At 32.1% G+C, this 26010-nt stretch overlaps 1 protein-coding gene and 1 long non-coding RNA gene across 11 annotated transcripts in view; one reads left to right on the top strand and one right to left on the bottom strand.

The window, feature by feature from the left end:
- The window catches only part of LOC143082894 (transcription factor ETV6-like), a 77442-nt gene that overhangs the window by 39778 nt on the left and 11654 nt on the right, over positions 1-26010 (bottom strand). Inside the window, exon 3 of one of the 8 annotated variants that reach the window (XM_076258887.1) lies at positions 15899-15994. The exons of 5 other annotated variants lie outside the window; for them this stretch is intronic. The gene's annotated coding sequence lies outside the window, so the exon portion shown is untranslated. Of the gene's footprint in view, positions 1-1034; positions 1190-1234; positions 1278-15898; positions 15995-26010 lie in introns of those variants that run through there. 2 more of the 8 variants (XM_076258889.1, XM_076258886.1) reach the window with 2 other exon arrangements.
- Positions 1-26010, top strand: part of LOC143082896 (uncharacterized) — a 39077-nt gene that overhangs the window by 2823 nt on the left and 10244 nt on the right. Inside the window, exons 1-3 of one of the 3 annotated variants that reach the window (XR_012980499.1) lie at positions 12411-12497; positions 14736-15793; positions 16408-16535. This is a non-coding gene — a long non-coding RNA (uncharacterized LOC143082896). Of the gene's footprint in view, positions 1-12410; positions 12498-14735; positions 15794-16407; positions 19610-26010 lie in introns of those variants that run through there. The other 2 variants (XR_012980497.1, XR_012980498.1) reach the window with 2 other exon arrangements.

The following is a 26010-nucleotide window of genomic DNA, read 5'->3' as shown; positions in this document are numbered from 1 at the left end:
TATATTAATAGTATCTTGTACTGCAGAAAAGAAATGATAGAAAAATAACATACCTGGATTCAAATTGATAAAAACATAATGAAATAGCATTGGGGAAGTAAATTCGCAAAAAATGGTTCATATCACTGGAATAAGGTTAATATTCAAGAAAACGCCCCTTTTGAAGAGAGCTCCAAAAGATTTACAATATATTCCTGACCATTTTGTAAGATTGAGGTTGATCAATTTTTCACATGAATTTGAACTAAAAAAATCTTCTTATCTTCTTTATCGATCATTTCATAAGAACTATTTTTTTTTACTTTTATGTATTAAAATAACTATAGGAAGCCGAATGTATTCTTATTATCGACAATGCTACAGACAATAAATAAAAAGAAGGCATTTTAACAATGCGGCAATGCAATGTTTTTACTACACAAAATATCTTCTTTTTTTTAAAAGAACAACAAAAATTAGAACAATATTGAAATAGTAAAGAATATGGTGGATTAAAAATAAATGAAAAAATGGAAAATTTTACAATTTAACAACTAAAATTTTAAACATTAAGTTCACTAGAAGATAGTTTTACACATTGATTTAAGAGGAGGTGTTTATAAGTAAACAAAGAAATTAAATTATGGTTAATGGAGAAATTTGAAAATTTTAAAGCACAAATGCAAACTCAAAATCTCTGATTTACAGTCTTATGGACTTGCCGACTGACGATCGTGTGCACAATGAACTATCTTGTTTCATAATTTTTTTTCATAAAACTATAAAGATTATGACAGAGAGTAAAATGAATTATGTGGTATACGCAAATAAGACAGCAGTGGCACAAATAACCAAATTGCATTCTTATTGACATTTCGTGAAATGATCTACGTTGGCCTACCACCACATTTCTGGAAAATCAACTACGATTTCTTTAAATCACTAAACCTCATTTTTAACCTGTATCTGATTTACAAAGTTTTGGCAAAGATAATGCAAACATTTAACAAAAATAATCTAGATACAATAAAATGATATAAGGTTTGCTAACTTACTTTTGTTGCAAAGTATTAGCAACGAGCTAAAAATCCTTAAACAGAAAATAAAAATAAAATATGTTTGTCACCCAGGTGTGACCATCTTTACGTACGTTAACCACAATATATCAAATGTGAATGGAAACTTCCGAATTACTATTGTTTGTTATCTAAATGACTAAGTATATTTCCGATATGTACACTTGTATGTATTATACCTTTAGTTATACTATCAATAGGCTACTTCTAAGAAATAGTGTTAGTCGACATTTGAAGAGGTACACCTATCATTTGTTCAAAGTCAAGCATGCATAATTGAAAAGTTGTCGGACTGCATCTACACCGGTATATGCAATCAGATGCTTATGAACAGTTAGTAAATATCTAAAATCAGATTGTTTATTAAATGAAACAAACAATATACTTTAAACTTACTGCTTTGCATCCTTGACTTATTATCTACTTTTATTTCATTCATGTACTACTCATTTTGCATATCACTGTGAAATCACAAAGTGTAACTTTAAAACGACGTAAACCTTTCAAATGCAAACATGTTTTTGTACTCGCGATTTGGTTTGATTACGAGGTCATTGATGAGACTCTTGGCCAGATTTAAAATCCACTTATAAGTTGATAATCATTTCATAAAACGCGGTGGAGTTGTGAATTTTGGCAATTTTTTTAAGCCGAGTTCATTTGCCTATTATTTTTTTTAACTCGCCATCATCAATGTTATTAGTGTGACATAACTCGCTTGCTGTGAAATAAACAAACAATCAATCAATTTATGAATGAATGAAAGCTTTATATATATTTGCATTGCAATTTAATACACCATTTTCTAAATGAGAAAATGCCTGTACAACAGGTATATGACAGTAGTTGTCCATTCATTTTAAGTGTTGGAGCTTTTGATATTTTCATTTGATTATGGACTTTCCGTTTTTAATTTTCCTAGATGTTCAGTATTTTTAGTATTTTACTTTTTGCCGGACACAATTCTACTCTCAAAAGGAATGTAATAAGTTTTTCCTTTATGATAGAGTTGGGAGTTTAAAATATAAACTTTCACGGGAAACGATACTTGTTATAAAAAAAAATATAGTTTCCTCTCCATTAAAATATGAAATAGTCGCATAAACACATTGTTAGTTCCTCCTGTTTCTTCAGCCTCTTTCTAATATTACAAAGAAATAGTTACAGATATTCAAATGGTCATTTTCATTTAATGCAAGATTTCTATTTTACAGAATAAATATTTTTCATACCATCTATAACAATTGCTACTAAAAGACATGCTTCTATTGTAAAAAAAATCGACCCTACCCGGGTATAATGCTTTTTCTGTAATTTATTAATTCGTTGAAAAAATGTGATGTACACCCTAAAATTGACCAGGAACAGAACAACATCCTTACAATAATGACCACGATCAGTAAAGACATATTTTTATTTATAGTAACAGTGGCCATGTTTTACGAGATTGACAATGAAGGAAGTCGAAGTTACGCTATCTTGTAATGTAACAACAAAACTCATCATAAATACCAGGCTTACAATTGAGTACACCAAACGCGCGTTTCGTCTAAAAAAGACTCAGCAGTGACGCACAAATCTTAAAATATTTAAACCACTTTATGTCATTAGGAAAAGGAGGAACATCTGTGTTTCGAATACATTTCGAAATTAGTACGTGGACACCATGTCAGATAACACATATATCAAAAGACAAAAATATCGCAAAACACTAAGCAAAAAAAACGAGATTGCGGAACACGATTTCAACAATAAAACATGGGCGTGTATTATGTTTTTTGGAATGGTAAACAGTTCCTGTTCCTCTATCAGTACGTCTTGTTGTTCGGTAATTAGTCGCACTTGGTGATGTTTGAATTTAAAAGAGATGACTCCAACGTTTGTATTAACACTCGTCGGTTCAATATTTTTATTTTAAGAAGTATGAATGGAAACCAAAGTTTATGAATACTCTTTAAACTTGGACATAACAACTCCATTTGCATGGAATGTTACTATCTATCTAATATTGTATTCAAAACAGAGTATAGTCATGAAAACATGGCTACACGTACGAACATTTATTTCATGTATTTCATGTACTTCAGGTGTCTCGCATGGTATGCATGCCGGAACTACTTTATCTGAATTAGTGTTAAAAATTGTAGTAATGAAAAGATGGATAAACGTACGCAAAATTTTTTCATGTCACACATGGTTTGCATGTATGAATATATTTGCGTACATATAGACAGGTTTTCATGACAACTATTTTAAAAACTAAATCGGATAAAGTAATTTCATGTACTCTAGGTATCTCACATGGTATGCATTAAGGAATTACTTGATCTGATTTAGTATTAAAAACATGTAGTCGTGAAAAAATGACTACACTTACGCAAACTTATCTAATGTCTCACTTAGTATGCATGCCATAATTACTCCTATATGGATTACTATATTCAAAAGAACATTTCTATCCTTGAAAACTTAGATTGCAGTTTCTAATCGAGGCTACATCATACATTGCATTTGATGAATCATTGAGATAAAGTAGTAAACAACTGTATCGGATGAACATGTGATCTTATGACCAATGCAAGACAATTTAATTAAGCAATTTGCATTTTAAATTATGGATCGATAAAGCATAGGTAATTACCAGTAACTTGTGGTTTGACATTAACTATTTACGTCAAAATTGCATATTTGATACATATTTAAGGATGTCTGATTGATTACAAACGTCTTATGTATATTTCACAATACAAATATGCCTTCAGCTTGAACAACATTTATTTCATATTGGTTTGTATTTAATAGCTTTCATAAGAACTTGTCTAAAATTAATTTATTAAGAAACATTGTCGACGCCTAAAATTGATTACCTATTATAGTACACACATATATAAAACTCCTCTGTGATCCAATTGTAATTTCAAAATTATTGGCTGTTTAAGTTCCGTTAACGAAAGTCAATCATGAAAACAGTTTATTAACATTGACAATGATGTATGATATACATTGTATTCGTCATAAGAACCAACTGTGCTCCTCTTTTTGCCGACACATAAGACCGAACTCATATAGGAGCTTCTTGTAGATGATTAAAAGAAGCAATAAATATCCCTTAACTTCCGCTATTTTGATGATGTCCTCTGACTGAATAGCTTAAAATTTGGTTACTTTATCACATCTATCGTATCGAGCTTGAAATAAGGGTGATCAAAGATACAGTTAAATCTATCATTTATCTAGAACTACATTTAACAATGATAGTCGATTGTAAAAAAGATGATTTGAGGTTTCCAAATATGAACTTTCCATTTCTAAATAGCAAAAAATATCAAATAATCCAGAGCATTCGTTTCCTATTATTATATCTTTGATAGATGGTTGCTGATTGAAACGAAGCTATTGACCAAAGAATGCATTCGTGTAATGTAAAGTAATTCCTTTTGAAGATTTCCGGGCGCCATCATGAGTTGTTTGTCTATTATGCAATACATGTGTCAGAGATGACGACGAATATGTCCCAGTCGTCGTAGTCATCTTCTTGTCGTCTGTTCCGAAGTTTTGACATCAACAGATGATACTTAAGACCGCATTTGTCCTTAACTTTAGATCGCACTCTGTTTTTGTGGTTCGTGGTGCTCATTTATTTACTTATGTGCAGTGTCTTGTAGAATGTTGTCAGTCTCTTCGTCTTTTTCAATTTTGCCAGGTTTTGTTGGTCTTTTACTTATTAGTCTGAATCCCTTTGGTGTCTTTTCCGCTTCTTTTTCGACAACTAGATTCAAAAAGAAGCCATGAGATTTTGACTCTAGGCTTTCCAAAATACCTGTCGTCTGTGTTTCTTGTTCTTAATTATTGTTCATTATCTTGCTATCTAGACCTGAAAGGCTTTTATTGATTCAATTACATTTTTTTCTAAAAAAGGAAGATTTCAAGTATTCAAAGCATAAATTGATAGACATTACTTTCCAAAAAAACTTTCTAAAATAACATGATTTAAGAACAATTGTAAAACGAAAGTTGAAAATTCGTAAAGCACATTATAACATCAGTTTGTTTTCAAATTAAACACCGTGTTATCTACTTTCTAATGAAAGTAAATCAATACCGTGCAAACCGTCATATTTACCAAAACAAATCGTATAGATTTCAGGAAATTGAAAAATTAACGTACCTCGTGAAAATCATAACCCTAATGAAGGAGATTGGTATTTGTACCATTAACAGAAAATAGTGTTTTTGCATATTTACTATGCTAACATGGTTACATTTAAACTAATTATGTTTCAAAATAGCTTATCATCACTCAGTCTGTTATTGTCATAGTTTAAAACTGAATAAAGTTTACCAACAAGTGGAATGCACGAGTTTTTGCTTTAAAAGATCAAACTAATTTTCTACAGAAATTAAAACTCCATGGATTGTGTTACACTTTAACAGGTCGAGAACTCTAGATTTCTTTACGTCAGAATATATTTGCATAGTAATTTCCCAAACACAAGGCCAATACGGCCTTGAAAAACTGACCAATCGACTCAATGAGCTACAATGCATTGTGGGCTACTACGAGTTTACTACAAACTGAAAACACGTGGAATTAGTGGAAGAACTGTCAACTAATATAATGTCTGGGATTCTCAAAATATATGTTTTTGTTCTGCGAATGTGATTATTGTAAAATATATAACATAATCTTCAATTTGCATGCTCAATGAGCTACAATGCATTGTGGGCTACTACGAGTTTACTACAAACTGAAAACACGTGGAATTAGTGGAAGAACTGTCAACTAATATAATGTCTGGGATTCTCAAAATATATGTTTTTGTTCTGCGAATGTGATTATTGTAAAATATATAACATAATCTTCAATTTGCATGCTCAGATTAAAAAAGTATTGCTTACGGGCTTCACTATTCGACTTTCTTTTTCGCCTTGTTAAAGTTGTTGAACAGGTTTTTTCCATTGTACCTGTGCAATAATTTTACGACCTGAAACAGTGAAATTTCAAATGAAATGACTACTGTCCACTATGAAATTTTTTGAGCTCTTTTAAACCTGTATAATGTCATTACAAAATCATTTCTGCCTAGAAAAACACGAAAACCTTCTTTCTGTACTGGATGTGTAATTTTTTTTTTATCAGGACCTGAACTAAAAGTAAGAACATCATAATATTCAGTATGCCAAAAATAAGTGTTATGAAAGCACCAGGGGCGGATCCAGCTATTTTAAAAAATGGGGGGTCCTAACCCTGGACAAAGAGGGGGGGTTCCAACTGCATGTCCCCATCCAAATACATTGATTGTCCAAAAATAGGGGGTCCATCCACCGGACCCCCCACCCCTGGATCCGCCACTGAGTGGATACGGTATATAGCTCAATACATTTTGTATAGTTTCATCCATCGATAATGTCCGTTTGTTGCAAACTTTATCACAAAATATACTTCAGAGTTTTTTTTTATCGTTCGGCTGTTGTCCTGTTGACATATGTAAAATATCTCCAATATTTAAAGTCTCTGGATAATAGTGGTGCCATATTGCCAATTATTTTTTTTCTAAAACGTGCTTTGTATGTAGAAATAAGAAGATGAGGTATGAGTGCCAAATGAGACATCTTTCCAACAAAGACATAATCTAGTAAAGTAAGCAGTCATAGGTTCAATGATGAAAAGTAAGCTATAAATGACCCTATAAAATTACTTGTGTAAAACAATCCAATCAAAAAAAAAAAAAAAAAAAAAAAAAAACCGGCCCAATTTAATATAGAAAAGGAGAAGAAATCTATCCCATAAAAAATATAGGTTTGTATAGGAGCCTGTATTTCAGTGGTTGTCGTTTGTTTATGTGATACATATTTGTTTTTCGTTCATTTTTTTTTTATATAATTAAGGCCGTTAGTTTTCTCGTTTGATTGTTTACATTGTCATATCGGGGCCTTTTATAGCTGACTATGCGGTATGAGCTTTGCTCATTGTTGAAGGCCATACGGTGATCTATAAATGTTAATTTCTCTGTCATTTTGGTCTCTTGTGGACAGTTGTCTCATTGCAATCGTACCACATCTTCTTTTTTATTATAGATCCAACGCTGCAATTTTCACAAAACATATCAAATTTTCCACCTTGTCGCACATATGTGATAACATCATTACAGTTTATTTACTACTGCATGTAGAGCAAAACTTTGGTAAGCTTACTTGCTTTGTTTGTATATTGTATAAAATAAAATATACAAGTTAAAAATGTCAATTTTATTTTCAAAGCTTGTATAAACAACTATACAAACAAAGCAAGCAAGCCAACCAAAGTTTTACTTTGCAGGCATAAGAAATCAGCTTTAATTCAGTTTGGTAAATGTCCGAGCCCGTTAAAAACGAAAACAAACTGAAACTACAGTTGCCCACTTCACTACCTTCAAAACAAAGGGAACAGTTTGAAAGTCCCATATACTGAAATGTGAAAAAAACAAACTTATAGATTTTGTTAACACTGCCATGTATGTAAATATATCTTCCCCTTTTTTACGAACACAAAATTCATGGATCACACATTTGCCTTTAATTATCTATACGAAAATTGCTGTACTCGTGAATATTAGCACCGGCTGTTATCGACGGCTTACTTTACACTAGTAAGTTTGTCTCATGGGTAATTGTGTTTTTCGCTGTTGTTTCGTTGCTGTCTGGTGGACGATTACATGAAATCTCTGTGCCATCATCAAACATGTTAATGCCTATATATCGGGTAATTCAAACCCTTTTTTCTTCGTAAAGAAACACCTCTTTGTTAATCTGAGCATGGAAGTAATACTTTATATCACGAACTATAAATGAGGATACACAAAATGAAAAACTAAGCGAAATTGTGAATCCCGCATTGCACGAAAATATGTGTTGTATTTCAGTAAATAACACGTGTTCTTGGTTAATTGTAAACACGTAGTAGTCCATCATGAATCATTTAGTGGATTGGTCAAAAATCTAGGTAAACATAAATTGCGTCACATGTAAATAAACAATTACATGTGCGAGAACATAAGTATGCTAATTTATGCATTTCCATATAAGGTAGTGGTCCCGACCTGTTTAAAGTAACTTGTGTTTATATAAGGATACGTGCATTGGACATGTTGAAGTCAACTACACAAAAAGTAATTTTAATTATTGATAAAGCTAGTACAATGTATACATGCCATAAGTTGCGACAAAAGGAACATGGCTGTCTATTAGAGGAAAGAAAGCCATGTCAAAATTAAAATCGTCTCTTTAATCGTATATTTTGGTTTTTATTTTTTTCATCAAAGGATATGATTTTATTGCGAAAAATGTCAATTAAGTTGTCATAATTCTTAAATTCCTTTTCTGATATTCATAACAACAAGGACAAAATATCATCCATTTGAGTAGCACAGTTAATACCCATAGGAAATCCGATAAGTTAACATAATACGATATATCCATAACAAACACAGTTATTGTCAAGCAAACAAATATCTTTCCATTATGGATTCATGTCATATGTTTTTTTGTAAAATCCACCATTCCATATTACCATGTTCTTAATTTACTAATTAAACTTTCATATAGCATATAAGTTACTAGATTTTGAGTAAACAGGTACCCCATAAATACTCGAAAATGGTTTGTTGTTAAGTCATGTCCTTTTATCTTCGACCTTTCTCAAGACCAAAGTGTAATAAAAAATCAATCCAATAACTGTAAATTCTAGTTCTTCAAAGGGTACTACTATTAGCTACTTCATGCACATTCTTTTGGACCCATTCCCAAGTATATTTGGAAAAACGGAAACTACATTTTGAAAATAGGAACAATTTGATTAAAGTGTCATTCAGATCTCAATGTTTTAAAAAAAAATGATTTATCTATTTCCTTGACTTTTGTCATTAGTATGGATGTCAGCGTCATCTGTTAAATATGTGAAAAGCTTTTTTTCGACGCCAATATTTTATCCAAACATTTAAGAGTCCTTAAGCTCTTTCGAAGGATATTTCAACTATCATGGAAGTTTCAGAAGTTGACGAGGTGCTATATTTTACATACATTTGTATGTATAATGAAACCAACAAGGAGACGGTTTTGTGTACAAACAAAGTGTCATGTAGATTGTCGAAACGTGCAATGTTGCTATTGAACTTCTGTTAACTTGAAACTTAGGAGCAGTTTGTATCTTGATGTGTGTTCATTTCAATTGTCCAATATTTTAAAGTAAGGCTGTATCTCCGTGATTATACGGAAAGTAAATCTCTGACGATGTTTGCTCTGTGTCTAATTTATCTTTTTAATTCTTTAGGATTCAAAACATGCAGAATTTCTTAATTATGTTTTCTTATTAATCACCATGCAGTAAAAATAATAATACGACAATTGAAGTTGACCATAGAGATTTTTTAAAAACAACTTTTTAATTGTTATAGAATGTACCATCTGAATAAGTAAGCTCGATTTATTTCTTCAGAGATTGACTGTTAATCAGGGTTTTTTTCTAGTATTAACCCAGGTGCTGTACACAGAATTACATTATAATTATACATATATAGGAAGTACTTTCCATGATAGGTCTACGCTTCTTCTTAGTAAAAGGGTCATCAAGTTGGTTTCTCCTATAAAGCTTAACGAATAACAAAAGTGCGCTCAATTATATATCCTTAAAACACCCACTGGTTTATTTTACATTTAATGACTCGCTAAATTAACTTCTCTTAATGCAAACACCTAGCAAACAGGGCACTTTTTCCTACTAGCTTTGATGAGTTTCAAAATGTACTTGGACTCATTTATATGTCTTTACGCCAAAATCAACAGTCAACATTAATTTGTCAATCGTATTGCTATGTGTTTCACATTTACTGGCCTTGTGTATTCATGTCAAATCAAACGCAAAAGTCATTTGGCCAAACGGGGAGCCATGCATAGAAATAAACACTTATCCTGTCTCGCGTCCTTTGGAGTGCATGCAATTCCCTCAGTTTTTTTTTTTTGAAATAATGTGTATCTTTTTAATGGATTTTTAAGATTTGAACATAAATAAATATTTTCTTTAGCTTTAATACCAAAATGTCCAAAATAGAATGATAAAAACGAAACGCAACATCCTTTAGATAAACTCTTCATAGATACCAGGGTTAAATTTTGTATTTACGCCAGACGCACGTTTCGTCTACCGAAGACTCATCAATGACGTATCATAAAAAGTTAAAAACGCCAAATAAAAAACGAAGTTGTAGAGCACACAGGACCAAAATTATAAATAAAATACACCATGTATAACGTCCAGAAGGATAATCCTTTTGTATTAAAGTAAAGAAAAAGCACGTTCATTTTAAAGCGGTCGATGCCACTGCTGGTGGAGATTTATTTCCCCGAGGGTATCACCAGCCCAGTAGTCAGCACTTTTTGTGATGACATGAATTATCATTGATATGGTTATATTTATAAATTAACTGTTTACAAAATTTAGAACTTTTGAAATACTAAGGCTTTTTTTACCTCAGGCATAGATTAGGCTGGATTCGGCAAAACTTTTAGGAATTTTAGTCCTCAATGATCTTCAACTTCGTACTTTATTTGGCTTTTTAAAATTTTTTCTTGCTTCTAACAGCCACTTGATTAATTGCTGTGATGTATTATGACAAACAACGTTACATTCAATGACAATGGTGTTTGTTTAAAAGTTTCAAAAGTTTGACAAAGTAGTATTACTGATGTCATTAAACATATTCTATGACGTTGTTGCAACATTATGTGATTTGCCTGTAACTATAAGATTTAAAAAAAGATTTTCGGTTTACTTAAATCCGAGAGTTCATGAGCCAGTACACATTTTTTTTCGAATGATAACATCTTCTTTATATCAGCATCATTCAATATAGTTAGAATAAGAAAAATCAAAATTTAGTTCACAAAAAAAATCCCAAAAAACCAAACTCCGACCCCTAAAAGTACTGATCATTTGATCTTCCGCATATTAATACTGAAAAATATCAGCTACGCATCACGCTTTCCATTGAGAAAGCACAAAACAAATGAGCTAAAAAAATATTTTTCTTTGTTTCAAACTGCGAATATTTACAATATCAATGTGATGAAAATCTGAAAATCGATTTTTCTTGACATTGCACATGGTTATGTTTTTCTTGGACTGTTTATGACATCTTTACACTAAATCCATTGGATTTTGAATATGTACTGATTAATTATTTAGTCTTAGATGCATTTGTTTTTGTTAGTTGCTTTGAACTAGCTGTTAGTAACTGCGAATACTCTTAGATCTATAGTTCGTGTCTTTTTGTTATTGGGATGTATAAGCACCCGGTCACGTCCACTTGCATTTGTAGTATTTTTATTTATCCATCTGATGAGTTAAACCTTATTGAACTGATGTTTATAGTTCGTTCTTATGTTGTACTGTTACACCACTGTCCCAGGTTAGAAGACGGTTGGGATCCCGCTAACATGTTTAACCCCACCACATTTTGCATGTATGTACCTTTCCATAGTTAGGAGTCTGTAATTCAGTGGTTGTCGTTTATTTGTGTGTTATATATTTGTTTTTTGTTCATTTTTTTGTACATAAATCAGGCCGTTAGTTTTCTTGTTTTCTTGTTTTACATTTCGGGGCCTTTTGTAACTGATTACTAGTATGTGGTATGGGCTTTGTTGAAGGCCGTACGCTGACCTATAGTTGTTATTTTCTGTGCCATTTGGTCTATTGTGGAGACTATATATTTGTTGTATAAATCAAGTTTAAAACTATCTTGCATTCGTTTATATCCACGACCGTAAGATGTGATATGAAATGTTAACTTTGACTTAATACGTAATTTCAACCCTTATACAATATATTTATCATGTATAATCATTTTAGGCCTAGGATTTCCACGAATTTATATATATTTCTAGAATCACGATAATTTACGAGGAAACACCTTTCAATAATAGGAAAAAATGTATAAAAATTGCCACGTATTTTCTTTGGGAGACGAGTGTTAGAAATGGATCTAAATGCATTTTCTTTCACAAATAAACATAAAAAGAGCTCCAACCATATACATTATTCATGTTAAAAGCTCTTAAAAAGGCGTTTTTGTTATAATTTTTTTCTCGGTATATTGTAGTCTTAAATTATCATGCTATTTTCGTTACAAACACAATCACACCTCAAAAAATATTGGCCACTATTTAAAATGTCAACGATATCAATATTTAAATATATACAATGTTGTTTAACGACAACCTACCTGCATTTTAACTCTAAAACGAAAATGAAACCAGGCAAGTCCAAACCATATCAACTTTAAATGTACTCAATCTAATTTTAAATCTAACCACCCCAATTCCTGGAAAATAAGTTATCTATAATCTATTTCCATGAAATCCCTGTACAATTTAAACCTTGAGGTTTTAGTAATGAGACGAATGCTGAAGGTAAGATGCATTATAATACACTAACAGAAATATTGTTTATATTATGCGCATTATTGCTGTAAAAAAAAAGATTCAGTCTACTAACTTAAAAATATTTCAAGTTTTTTTAATTTTTTTTTTTTTTTTTATCAAATTCAAGCAAACGTATAATCATGATATTCATAGTTTCATGCTTTAGTTCGGAATCGCTAGTCTTGTGTACCGTCACATAGTTTTGAACTACTAGTAATATAAAGTATGAAACTATGACAGCGTGGTATTCTCCCTCCGATGCATTTGACGCTCGCTTTCCGTCCCGACACGGCGGCTGCGTATTCAAACTTCATGTACAGCTAAATGTTTTCCCTCCTGAAGAGATAACAGAAATGCGAGATTTATGCCAATTAGACAAAAACTACCAACCTACAAAAGACATCCGAATGATACAAATCTCAAAATCCGGTCTTCAACAATTGATAGGTGTCCACGTTCAATCAAGATCTAAATAGCAGGTGTTAAAAAAGAGTTGTTAATGAAATTCAAAGAATCTTTCCAAGATCTGCCTTCAATATATTGTTAGAAACAATAGGACTTAGCAGTTTATAACTAGCGATTCTTAAGAATTATTTTAATGTATTGCGGTTTTAGCCGTCATGAATTTGCCATTAAGGTCAATATCATCAAATTAACCCAAATACAACGTGCAAAAACACGACCTCGTATAAATACCTTTAATGATCAATACTTCCTAAGATACGAAACAAGTATATGCATACATACCTTAAGATGAAGCCATCAAGCACTCTTGAGCATTTAATTTATAAATACTCACAGATAAAAGTTGTCAAAGGTAACATGCTTATTAACTTATAATGATATAACAAAGTGCACTCATAATTACAACTATTGAAAATTTCCAATTATTTTTGTTACAAATGTTGTTCTTAAATATAAACTAAAAGCTTTGCGACACATTTCTTGGACAAAAATATTTTGAATCTTAATCATAATCTAAATGATAATCACTGAACTGCGCTTCTGCAGATGCTATATAGCAATAAACTGAACTCTGTAACTTATTAAGATGATGTTCACCAATATTCAAGGAGTAAAATTCAAATAGGATAGAATTGATTTATTCTTGGTTGCATCACCGCCAGTGGCAAATATACGATTATTTGATTCTTGGTTGCGTCACGACCAGAGGCAAAATATACGATTAATTGATTCTTGGTTGCGTCACTGCCAGTGTCAAATATACGATTAATTAATTCTAGGTCTTGGTAGCGTCACGGCAAATTAGCAATAGAATATACAAAATATACAATGGGTATGTTCTGGTAATAGAGGTAGTCCTGGATGAAAAGTGGGGAGAACTGCCACTGGAAATTAAGGATATGTTGGATATTGACAGACATTTTGTATTCCAACATGCAACTAACGGACCCCCCCCCCCCCCGACCCAACAACAAAATAAGGCTAACGTGCTGCGTCTCAATTACCTGGACGTGGCTACGTACTTGTATAAAATCCAACATTGCCGAATAGAACCCCCGCTTGGCAAGATTTATTTCGAAGAAGACCAGAGTGACTATATTTCTTTCCCCTGTCACTCTTGGGGTGAAAATAACAAGAAAAACGAAAAATGAACTTTTTGTATGTTCTTTTGGACCCTAAAGCTATCACCACAAATTAAAGGCTGTATTGTTCAATGACAGATGACATTTAATCATTTTGTTTATACATAAAAAACTAAAACATGTAAACAAATACCAAAAGAAGGTGTTAGAAACAAAATTCATTTTCGTTCAAAATAAAGTACATTTACATAAAAACTATATAGATTTATAGAAATTTCAGATACAGCTACAATATGACAATTGAGGAAAAACAAATCAAAAGACCTATGATCCGACCTTTTTGACCCATATTATTATAAAAAAGCTTCAAATCTTAGTTCCATCTAATTAAAGAATTAATCAAAACAAAGCAATACTAGTACAATGTAAAGTTCCAGTTACATGCAAGTTTCTCGAATTTTAATACAACCACCCTTGTACTGCACATCTAAAAATTCCATGCTACCTGAGTATCAAGAAACAAACCTTATAAGTCCTTTAAAAAAAAGAGACTAATTTCGGAAATATTTTACAGACTCACAACAATAAACTTTTTTCTGTAAAATTTGCAGGTAATTATTTAATAGAATAGAACATAAGTTTCTTAAAGAAATTTTATATCATGTTTTTTTTTTTGCAGATAAACGTTAAAGAGTAAATAATTGAAAACCATGAACTTAAATATATAACAGTACCTCCATTAGTATTTTGGACAACGTGAGCTGGCATACATACTACTAAAGTAAATTAAAATAATGAAGAATAATGTCAATATGAGTGTAACGTGGATTGCAGAAATAAGAAAAGCATTTAGAAAGTGTGGTTGACTTTGCTTTTTGAAAAAAGGCAGTTTTTAACTTTAACAAAACACAAATTTTGTATACAGAGCCGAAATAAAATAAATTAGCATCCTCTTCGCAATAGTACACATTTTATTGAGAAAAAAAAATGAAAAAAACAACAACAATAATAATCCAAAGTAGAAATAAAAGAAAAGAGAAAACTAAAAGAACATACAGAAGAAAAGAGAAAACTAAAAGAACTTACAGAAGAAAAGAGAAAACTAAAAGAACTTACAGAAGAAAAGAGAAAACTAGAAGAACTTACAGAAGAAAAGATACAAAGGGAGCAATTAATAAATCAACTCTGGATTACCATATTTTTTAAACACTGATGTAGCTCCGTATATAACAATAGTCCACTTGTGTATTTATCATAAAAAAATATCTTAGTGAACTGCTGCTCAATTAAAAGACATATCTGGTGCAATATGAACTTCAAGATTTCTGGTGAAAGAAAACTGATGTAGGCATAAAAGAGGAAACAGGAAATGCGGTCCTCCTATATACTAAAAAAAAATGAAAAGTGGGCAATACGAATTCCAGGATGACATGTTTTTGAAATTGTGTTCCAATATTCTTCTGTAGGCATTGCCTGTTTTAAAAGTGGTACTAATTGTTTTCACAGGACACTGGCAGGTATAAATGCAACAAGAAGCTACATACGGGTAATTAAAGATGGACTGGATTACCATATTTTTTAAACACTGATGTAGTAGCTCCGTATATAACAATAGTCCACTTATGTATTTATCATAAAAAATATCTTAGTGAACTGCTGCTCAATTAAAAGACATATCTGGTGCAATATGAATTCAAGATTTTTGGTGAAAAAAAAACTGCTGTAGGCATAAAATGGGTGTGTCAAGTATTAAAACAAACATATGTGGTATGATTGTCAATGGTGCCGTCTAGTTAAATATATTAACATATTTGTTTCTAATGAAGTAATGTAGTAGCCTACCGTTATTGCTGGTACATGTAATTTTCCAGTGATATAGATAATACTGTATTTGAGGACCAGACAAGGGTTCTGTGTATAATTTCTTTATTGATAAGTCTAAAAAACGAAAGCAATTTAAACAACATATTAAAGGCTACAATAACTTTAGGATTTGTTGACATATCGATTACTATTTGTATTTACGTCAATACTAGATACACTTCCTATTTGTAATTTTATTATAAAGCTATCTGCTCTTTATTTATCAAAGTTTACTAAAATATATGATATTTTAATTCTAGTAATAATATTTACTCATTCTTTTAATTATCAATATAATATAGATCCGGTTGCCGCCTCTAATTTGCAAGTTATTTAATAGCTATGAAACATAATTATTTTCCGGTTATGCAGTAGAAATAATTTTCTACTTCCGCATAACACGACGATAAAGATTGATTATAGACTTTGTTGCAAATCACGTCGCACTTTAATGTATATCATATGTACAACAAGTTCTCCTTTGACAGGTTCACCGACTTATTTACACTTCTTGCACCCGGAAAGTAGAATGGAATAGTCTATTGGGCAGATGACAGCCAATCAGAAATGACTTCCTCGTAGTATTTATAGTCAGTTTCATTGTTTTATTCCAAAGGTAAACATCTTATCAGGTATATAAATAAAATATTATAATAAGCTCAGCTGATCATATTACAGTTTTGTCATCAAATTTCAGTTGAAATAACTGTAATAATTTTTATTCATCGTAGTATTTAGAAGTATTCAATGAATAAAATAGTGCAATATTTATAGTAACATGTAATTATATTCGAAGTGATGTGTCATTCTTTTTTTAATGACATTGTGTATGTCTAACCTTTAAACACCGCTTGCCTTCACATACTTTCATTACGACGTAATATATTCTTGTACAGACATGGATTTAGATAAATTTGATTATGAGTTCAACTCCCAAATTTAAACCGATGTTCAAGGTCGACTTGCCAGAAATGGTGTGTGGTTATATTTTCAAGGTAGTTTAGGTTTTAAGATGCTATGAAATTTGTACATCAGGTTTCCATAACAAAAAGACAGGTTGTATATGATTTTGGGGGTGGGGTCCTAAACGTTTGTAATTAGGAAAATATAACGTGCCAACAAGAATACTTGTCAGGAATTGCTTATTTCTTGATCAATTTCAATATGATTTAGTTCAGAGTCTTGAATATTTGGTGTTCTTTGATATACCGGATCTTACCGTGTATTTGAATTCTTAATTTTGGCCCGTTTTCAAACGAGCAACATTAAGGTTTAAAGGGTCCAAAATTAACTTTTGTTTAATTTCATCAAAAATGGAATTATTGGGGTTCTATTATATGCCCAATCTAACCGTACATTTCCGATATGGGTCCCACTATCAAATTGTCCACATTGAGATCCAAAGGGTCCAAAGTAAACTTTGTTTCATTTCATTTAAAATTGCAATCTTGTTGTTCGCTGGTATGATGAATCTAATTAGTTATCAAAGGTACCAGGATTATAATTTAATACGCCAGACGCGCGTTTCGTCTACATAAGACTCATCAGTGACGCTCAGATCAAAACAGTTAAAATGCCAAACAAATACAAAGTTGAAGAGCATTGAGGACCCAAAAATTCCTAAAAGTTGTGCCAAATACGGCTAAGGTAATCTACTCCTGGGCGTAAGAAAATCCTTAGTTTTTCGAAAAATTAAACGTTTTGTAAACAGAAAATTTATAGAAATGACCAATTAATTGATATTCATGTCAACACCGAAGTGCTAAACATGTAATTAAATTTTGGATATTGGAGCATAATGAGTAAATGTCCGAATAAAAATTTTAAGTTCTGAGAACACATAAATTCTGAGTCAAAAACCTGTTTTGCTGATAGATAATAAAACTTCTAAATGTAAATGCAGATATGCTCGTCCTTGATTTCATGTCACGTGAATTAAACTTTCACCTTCGGAACATCATACAAATCTGTACATTAAATAACCCTATTAATCTTGACTACATCTTTATAATTAACGTACAAAGGCAAGCAAATTAAAATATGCAAGATCTATAAAATATTTATAAGAAGTAAAAGTTCAATTAAATTCTGTTTTTACCCTGAACCTTATTGCTCATCAATGTAATCATATACAGTTAATGCACATTGCATATTGCAAACAATATTAACAATACATGTATATACTAATATAGAGGCAGAGACGCACACCTCGCCAAAAATGTATGAACCAAAACAAATTATAAACATGAATTTATCACCATGTCCTGTTCCCCTGAAATAAAATATGCATAAACCCTCCAAAAACTAACTACTGTTAAAAATTAATACCTCCCATCCCCGACCTTCAAAGGAAATAACTTGACATGTTAAATAGTGAGAAAGATATTGCATACTTTCAAAGAAGATTTTACAAAATAGTACAGCCGCCAAAAACAAGAAACTCATTAAGAATACCAGGCTTATAATGTTGAACGCCAGACGCTGAAGTGATGACAAGAACTCATACTGATCAGTTATGAAGTATTGGAGGGGAAAAATCTTATTTGAAATCATACGATATACCTAACGGTTTCATTCCACAAAATAAGTCCTCTACCTAGGTAGCATTTCTAAAAATAAGGTTTTCTTTTAAAAATATAACAATATTAAAAAAATATATTAAAGATATCAAAGATGCTTCGGTGACCGATTACTCTTATTTGCTTAACAACTTAATCAATGGCAAGTCAACACCGATGTTGTGAATTCGAGTACCGCACAAGGCAGTTGCGTCGACTCGAACCTTACTTGATTAGGATTGTCAGTTTTCATACAGAAGGTCGATGGTTCTTATCAGGCACTCCGGCTTCTTCGACCAATACCAAACTGGCCACCATGAATAAGACAACCGTGCTGAACGTGGCGTAATCAATCACAATTCTAGACTCATAATTAAGAACACAGGACGGGAATTTTGTCTACCGAAGACCACCTAGTGACGAAGATCTTACTGTTAGATTAAAAATCTAAGCATACAGATACATCAGGTTTAAGGCTTTTGTTTAAATTTTAACTGAAAAACATGTTATATGGTTGTAACTCATTTAGCATTTAAGGACTAAACCGAACCGTTGAAGTTAAATTTGCACAGGTATGCATCAAATCTGCAAGCGAATATATCATTTATATTAATTACCCCTTTCAAAAATTACCTCATCGTATAGATTATGTTTGGAATAATTGTTATATATCTTTAATTTAACCAATACAATTTATTGAGAATGTTGTTACAAAACTATAAAAACTATTATAAATGAACGAATGCTGTTATAAAACTTTGAAAATCAGTTTAAATAAAAGAATGCATTTCCTTAATGTATAGCGCAGATTCCCTATTTTCTGGTTGGTCGTTACTTTTTTTTTAATTTTTGGTTTTATCTGCTTTTCTAAGCTTGTATTAGGTTTTGAACTTTAAAATATTTAGCCTAGATCATCACTGATGAGACATTAATTGTCGAAATGTCCATCCGGTGTTCTTTATCATTAAGATATTTTGTTGTTTGTCTTACTTCGTCTCATTGCACCGCATATTCTGTTTCCTTTTAAGATGATTATTGACCATGATTTTTTGAATGCTATAATTTTCATTCAGAATAAACTACTAACACTTCAGTGAAACTTTTCTTGACAGGAAGTTGATAATATTGTACACATTTAAGTTCTATAACGGTCACGATAATGGATTGGCTCATTGATTCTATGTTTAGGTATCTCAACTCACTATCGACATGGGTTTGGTGTCTTCATCTTTTAGATTTTCGATACCTGTATGATCCAGGATAGTCGTCTGATCTGAAGTTTTTCGAATTGTGTCTGATCCCGATTGTTACATTTTACTTGATATGGAATTCGAATAGGAGGCGATGCATGCATAACAGGAAACGCTAACTCAGTCGGTGGAACCAGTCTCGCTTCTTCCTGAGTGTATACGATGCACACAGTGTTTAAAAAATTTTATTCTTTTGATTTTTATCTCATGATGATCGATTTTACAGACTTGAACATCGGTTAATTACTGTAGCATTACTTTACTTTTTAGGCAACACAGTTATATGCTCCAAATATATATTTTCCATTGCTTTGGTTTATATCATTTCTTTTTTTTTCCTTAGAACAATTTGATGTTGATACCAACTCATTCTTGATCTTTATTCAATTCATTCACTTCATAATAATGATTGTACAGTCCCCTTAGTATCTTCTTTTTGGTCTATAAAAAACTCATCAAAGATGCATATCTTAGTGAAGCAAATAGAAACATACCAAAATATTCTTTTAACTCAGAATGCAATCTTGTATATAAAAATATTCCAAAGCGTGAGGGTAATATGTCTTTATTAGGTGACAAGTATTGGACTACCCTTGTTGGATAATACTTATAGATATAAGACGTTGTGGTATGAGTGCCAATGGGACAAATTTCCATCCAAGTCACACCTTTTAAAAGTATACCAACGGTTTACTCAATATAAAAAACTAAAAAAGAGAAACACTTATTAACCACATCAACCACTGAACATCAGGTGCCTGAATAAAGACAAGTGATAACAAATGCAGCGGGTTTAAACGTTTTAATAAACTTTCACCCTTCCGTAAACAATAGTGTAAAATCATAACATTGAAAGACGGTTGATTATAGTAATATTATGAACGGTATTATTTTTTCTGCACGAGATGCGCATTGCGACAATCAATGTCTCTTCAGTGATGCTCGAGGTCAAAATATTTGAAAATCAAAAGCTTATTACAAGGATAAAGAGCTATCAACCAAAGAGGACAAAAAAATATAGCCACAGCCGGGCAAGGAATTGGAGCTTTGCATAAATTCCTTAATTCAAATAATATTAAAAATGTTGTAACACCAAATTATTATAACCCAAAGTACGTATTTTCATGCCAGCACCGGAGTATTGGCTACTGGGATGTAATACCATCGGGGACTATCAGTCAACCAGTAGATGCATCGACCCAGTGGTATTAATAACATAAACATTTCTAATTTTCTACACCAGATGCAACATCAACATCTGGTCTAGAACGAGGATGCAAATAATATCAACAATTCCCTTTTTAACTTATGCAGATATTAAAGAAAAACGCGATGTTTCACATTGCATACAACTTGAGACCTAAACAATGTTCACAGGGCGCAATTTCCAGAAATGTTCAGACGTTAAACAAATTGAATAATGATAGAACAAGGAAATAAAATATTCTGTTATATGTATGTTAAGACGTTATTTATTACGTTTAATCTTTCTGAAAATTATTTATTTAAATAACATCAAATTTATCATCCGAATAAATCTGTCTCGCCTACTTTGCAAAACAGTTAGAGTATTACAACAGCGCATTATATAATATTAAAATTACCATAAGCGCTTTATAACATAATATCAATACACAGGTACAAGTAATATGAAAGTCTTTGATAAAAATTTACCATATGAGAAATGATCACGAGTAACTTTTACAAAGATGAAAAAAGACAAATTAAAATTGATAAAAATCTGATTCTAAATATTCAGCATATTAAACTATAGGTTGCACTTTGTAAATACAGGTGTTTCTCAAAACACGCCTCTTTTGGGGAGTAATTGAATATTCATAGAAAATTCATTTTGTTTACATACTGGTTCCCAGTTATGCTCTCTGTGTTCCATATCGCAGAGACAGAACTTGGGAATGTTACCAGTAAATAAACACGTGCATATTGTTTACATTGAAATCTGTGGTAACCTTTCATTCGAGGTAGGGATAGTTAAGAAAATTAGTGTAAGTTTAAACTCTGAGAAGTTCAGGGCATATAAACGTTGAAAATATGCCGCACAGCCCTATATTTTGACCTTTGAAAAAAATTGTGGTGCATATGAACTTTCAATTCTAGGATAAGATTTTTTTTCAAAACTTCATAGCAAAAATGGTACAGTTTTAGCCGTAAAAAGAGTTCCTATGGGAAATTGCATTGTCAATATTTACAGGAATGCAACCTATAGCACTAGATTCCTTGACAAACAACACAATGTAAAACATGGGCACGGTAAAAAAAAGACAATAAAAGTGTTCCAATTGAAAGGTAGTTCGAAAGTAAAAAGGATTTAGTAAAATTAAAACTACAAACGGTAGAATTTTTTTAAGAACTATGAAAAAAATGAGATTTAACTTTTTTTCTTAAAAACTTTCACATAATCTATGTGTGGTAATTCACTTTCTAAATCATTCCACAGAACAGCTTCTTTTTTAATGTTCTTTCTTCATACGTTTTTTTTCTACTTTTTGTGTAATTAAAAACATTGCTCTCGGTGCTCGCATCAGCTTGTAGATATTAACACGTTCTTGTAAGTGGACCGGAGCTTTATCAAAGGTTTTACTACTTACAAAATTAATTTATATTGGCATTGGTTATATGCACCTAATGAAGAGACTTGGCGATTGCTGTGATTGGATCTTACTTCGTTCTCCTTGTAATGACCTGGCTGCTGTGATTTGGATTCGCTCTAACCACTGAACAAACGAGAGGTCACTAGATAGCATACCAACAGTTAGCACGCTTCTTTTGTTATACATGATGTTTTGATTTGAAACAGGATTTCATAAGAGTACTAATTTGCATGTCCATTGCCAAACTTTTATAGAAATAACTGCCTAGGTTTTTGGCGCACATATTTCCAATTACGTCAGACGAAAGTCTTTTTTTTATGCAAATACAATAAGTTCAGTCTGATCATAGTTGGATTTTAATACATTCGAGCAAACCAAACTAGCTGATGTCAGCCTCGTATGTCTCATGCTTGATATGTTCGTCCAATTACCAATCGGTTTATAAACGAGGTAAACTTGTTTGTCCTCTACATAACAGTGATAGCATATATTATGGTGTTTACCAGGGTTGACATTTTGTCGCGCGTTTCGTCTACAAAAGACTTATAAGTGACGCTCGAATCAAATAAATGTAAAAGGCCAAATAAAGTAAGAAGTTGAAGAGCTTGGGGACCGAAACTCTTAAATGTTTTGCCAAATACAGCTAAGGTAATCTATTCCTAAGGTATAAACACCTTAGTACTTCAAAAATTTTGAGTTTTTTAAGCAGTTAATTAAAAAAATAAGACCAAATCATTGATAATTCCTGTAAACACAGAAGTGCTGACTACTGGATTGATCATACCCTCGGGGAATAAAAACTCAACCAGCAGTGGCATTGACACAGTGGTTGTAAATAAACTCATCATAGATGATACCAGAATTGAAATATGGTTCGCCAATGGTCTTGAAAAATACAAAAGATAACGACCTTTTCGAACACTTTGTTTACAAACGAACAATAAGACACAGGTTAATTTGATGGACAACATGTTATTACAGGTACCACATGTTTTCATTAGGGTAGTATTGGGGAAATAAAAATCGTCTTATTTTTCAGGGGATTTCAAAATAACTTTTCCGTTATTTCTATTCGGCAGCATTGCAAAAATAATTTATTATTTTTCTCTCAATTTTGGAATGATAATAACACTTTGTGTCCTGAACGATATCCTGTCGACGAAAAGCGTGTCTGGTTTCTGTGACTATGATAGGCATTACTATTTTGTTGGACTGTTAGTTTGATTAATTTGTATAAATTGAAAATGGAAATGGGGAATGTGTCAAAGAGACAACAACCCGACCATAGAACAGACAACAGCAGAATGTCACCAACTGGTCTTCAATGCAGCGAGAAATTCCCGTACCCGGAGGAGTCCTTCAGCTGGCCCCTAAACTAATATATATACTAGTTCAGTGATAATGAACGCCATACTAAACTCCAAATTGTACACAAGAAACTAAAATTAAAAATAATACAAGACTAACAAAGGCCAGAGGCTCCTGACTTGGGACAGGCGAAAAAATGCGGCGGGGTTGAACATGTTTATGAGATCTCAACCCTCTCCCTATTCCTCTAGCCAATGTAGAAAAGTAAATATTTGTTTGAATATTGTATTAAATATTGTGTATGTTTGCACTGTTTTGACTGCTAGATACCAATTATTGTCACAATAACATATCATTTCTGTTTAGGTTGCTTACCCATTTTTGTCACTATAAATGAAGTTTAAACAACTGTCATACAAGTAGGAGTTTTCGCTAGCTATAAAACCAGGGTTAACCCACCATTTTCTTTGGAAAATAACTGTACTAAGTGACGAATATTGCAATTGTTTTTCGCTGTTAAGTTGATTGCTAGCGTTAGATTTTGTCAGATGTAATGGACTTTCCATTTATAACTTTGTCTTGTAGCTCAGTATTTTTATATATGATTGTATTTCTTGTAAGATTGTATGATTGTATCAGCAGATCAAGTAATGGATTACTAGAATCAAGTTTTCATGTAAATATTGTTCTTGTATTTGTCGTACTTAGTATGCGTAACTGAAATTCGAAACACATTCTATTTCGAAACTTTTTTTTGCCTCTTTTCCTTATTGCATCCCTCTAATAGAAAAAAAACCAGAAGAGACTGATTCCTTCAAAATATGTTTAGCCCACGACGTGGTAATGTGTCTATCTTCAAACAGTACCCGCATCAACTTATCGAACTGATAGTGTCAGGAATCCAGCTGTGTGCCCATATTCTGCACGTGAATTCCCTTGAAAATCAATGTAGTAGTAATTGAGTGCTTTTTGTCAGAATGTTACTCTAACTTAGACATTCTGTAACAGTAAGGCAGCAACCATTTGATTTTCTGGGGGCGGCTATGGTTTTTTTTTTCTGGACAAATTTTTTTTTTTGCCTCTGGGGAAAAACAATCTATTTTTTTCGCGACAAGTCGAAAACAATTTTTTCTTTCAATTTTAGCATTACATATAGTAGCAGCTGAGGGTGAAACAAACAATTTTTTTTTCTCAGAATCAAAAACAAATTATTTTTTTCTTCAAAAACTGGAAACAAACTTTTTTTTTCCAAAAAAAACCATAGCCCCCCCAGAAAATCAAATGGTTGCTGCCTAAGTTGAAATTAGATATGCTATGTTTAAAAAGGGTCTTAGTCGATATCTTAATTTGTGTTCTTTATGACGAAGTGTTGTTTTAATAGCAAAGTTAAACTTCTGACAAAATCCATGTTAGTAGGTTATACAGTGAGATCAATTTGAATTATAACTGACAGATAATATGGTTGTTACATCGTTGTGACTTGAAACTACGAAATTGGTCTTTTGCACAATATGTGCAATTAAAATTCTGCAATTGGCTTATGCGTTTAAACAATTTTAGTCACATGGCATGTATATGTTACCTAATGTTATAAAAAAATCAGCAAACATTTCTACAGCCTAAGAAAAAAAAGAGGGACGAAAGATACCAAAGGGACAGTCAAACTCATAAATCTAAAACAAACTGACAACGCCGTGGCTAAAAATGAAAAAGACAAACAAACAACAGCACACACGACACAACATAGAAAACTAAAGAATAAACAACACGAACCCCACCAAAAAAACTAGGGGTGATCTCAGGTGCTCCGGAAGGGTAAGCAGATCCTGTTCCACATGCGGCACCCGTCGTGTTGCTTATGTGATAACAAATCCGGTAAATAGTCTAATTCGGTAGGTCACATTCATGAAAGGCAAGGGGATTGTAGTTACGACGTAAGGAACATATCCGATATCATTTGTGAAACGGTTATTCCATAACGGTCAACCAACTCGTGATAGAGTCTGTAAAATTTACGAAGGGATGATCTAAGAAAATACCAACAGAACTCCATGAAGAGGAAGTATATGTAATTAGCGTTATTTCAGATCTAGTGAAAGTTTGTAAGCATTTATAAATCTATAATACAGAATTGTCTGTCTGAGGACGAAATGCCTATAGCACTTCATAGACTAGGAAGACCATCAAATTACGTTAACGTTTCCTCATGTCAAACTTGAGATATGCTTGTAATTGACGCATTCTAGCATTTAAAGACCGTAGCAAGAATCTAAATACAATTAATTGCAACGAATTGACAGGAATCTTTTCTTGATGCACCTTTGAAAAGATCCGTTAAATGAAACCACGAAACGCAGGGGTGC

The sequence above is a fragment of the Mytilus galloprovincialis genome, chromosome 7 (genome assembly GCF_965363235.1).
Source record: "Mytilus galloprovincialis chromosome 7, xbMytGall1.hap1.1, whole genome shotgun sequence".
Taxonomy (NCBI): Eukaryota; Metazoa; Mollusca; class Bivalvia; order Mytilida; family Mytilidae; genus Mytilus; species Mytilus galloprovincialis.
This window is presented reverse-complemented; position numbering and strand designations above follow the sequence as displayed.